Here is a 2,222-nt window from a genome sequence, read left to right as displayed (position 1 = left end):
GGGGGGCAAAAATAGGAAAATCAACAATTTATGGTGAAAAAAATTTAAGTACACTGAAAATTACATTTACATGAGAAAAATCCTTAGTTGTCAAAGATGCAAGCGAATGGCGTGCACGTACATGAAACATGAAGGCTGCCTCCATCTTGGCACGGGTTAAGTGTGCACCCAACTCCATGAAATTACCAATTCTCTATCTTCTCGACTAATTACAACCTTACAATTAAAACGTTTGATCTGACAATTTTTGTCATTTTGAGTTGCTAAGACCAGGTCAGAAACCAAATCAATGTTGTATTAGCTGCTCTTTCAAAATCGTAAGATTATTAGAGGTCGTTATGAAGATATTCCAAGAATTGCATTCAAAATAGCCTGACGTGTTGTGAAATTCAAAATTCTTGACGTCAAATTTCTGAAAACAATGTACTGAGCAGAAATAACTTTGTAGCCATAGGAGAGCGAAATGTTTGAATATTGGACTGGTATTGTCGCAATTTTTTCAAGGGTTTGGATGTCAAGATCTAATCCAGTATTTGTGTCTCACCATAAGCATCAATGAGATGTACTTTCGAAAGCAACATGTCTCATGTCTAATTCAAAATTATACACGTATGACGTCATAGTAAAAGGATGCCTATTATACATTTGAAGTTAAAGTGTGGCATTTTATCCTATAGTCAAAAGTACAAAATGGCACTTGAGTAAACAAGGTGTGTATTTAGATTTAATTAAAAATAGATAGATGAATACATTTTTGAAAATAAGAAACTTACCAAACTGGAGTCGAGTGGGAATGGAACGGTGGAAAAAATCGAAGAACTGTTCTTCTACGTTTTTTCATAACGGTAGTCTTTTGTCTTGATTTTCCATTAAAAACTCCAAGTGGGTGGTTCGTGGATGCTCTTGGGTGGTTTGTTTCTTCTTTTCAATCAAACATGTGTCGCCCTTATCTCTCCTCCTACTTATTTGTGCTTGTGACTCTCTTGTAACATCTCTAAATCTGCTGCACTTGTATGACCTATTTGTACTACAAGTGCCATAACACCCTTAATAAAACTACACTAAAAACACTCCGAAGAAAGATAGATTTAGGTGAACTGTCCAACTGATTCTTCGCTCTGCAGTGTAACAATCTAAACGGTATTCCAGTAAGGACAACAGCACTATGGCACCACAAATAATTACGCCAAGGGCGGGGGGAATGGGTGAAGGATGGCGCTGGCACACGACGTGGAGAAGGGGACTGCACTTTACTTTAAACCCTTATTCGTAATAATAGCAATTTTAGCTTTCCGTCAACGTTTGAAGATGACCAATACATCAGCATGAGAGAATATTCCTCCAACAAAATAGAAGAATTAATTGTTTTACACAAGGGGGATAACTGCTGTGGCCACGGATACACTACCTGAAACACTACTTTGACAACTGTATACATGGGTGAACTCCCTTGTGTCATGTAACCATTAATCATATTACTAGTTATGAAGAATGGGTTCTCAAATTTTCTTCAGTAATATTGTAATAATTGTAATTGACGAAGTGAAATTTTTAAAAAAAGAATAATATTGTTCAAAATGGAATAAAGGTACGCTAGATACAGCCAGAAAAGGCCAATTTTGATGTCCATTACGGATTTTTATATTTTGGGCTGTTTTATTCAGAAACATCTACTTAAACATTTACAAATGCCTAAAAGAGCACCAAGGTTCTAGAAAATTGCACAATAAGTAAATATTTTGTGTTGGAATAGAGCAGTTCACAATATAACGTTTTTCCTTTTCAATTTTCTCAAACCGTTCAAAGGTCACCAGTGAAGAGAGTGATTGCAACGAAGACAAAAACATCAACAAAAAACTTATGAGAATGACTTGGATGTTTTCGAAGACAAAAACAGCAAAAGATGATGAGGAAGATCTTGATAATGTTGACAAAGACAATAAAAGCAACAAAAACTTTTGAGGAAAGTTTTGATAATGTTTATGAAGATAAAGACATAGACAACAACGAGTTTCAATAAAATCGAAACAAATTCAGTTGGGACGGAAATAACAACTTTATCATGCGTTTTTGCTTCACATCACAGTTTAAAAAGATTTGAAAATAGAAAATGCATATCACAGTCGGAGCGTAGAGTAAAAGACATATAATTCGTATATGTGTGTATGAAATATATATATATTATGAAATGATATATCATTTACATACACACATATAATATA

This window comes from Aplysia californica, unplaced genomic scaffold (genome assembly GCF_000002075.1).
Source record: "Aplysia californica isolate F4 #8 unplaced genomic scaffold, AplCal3.0 scaffold00600, whole genome shotgun sequence".
Classification (NCBI taxonomy): Eukaryota; Metazoa; Mollusca; class Gastropoda; order Aplysiida; family Aplysiidae; genus Aplysia; species Aplysia californica.
This window is presented reverse-complemented; position numbering follows the sequence as displayed.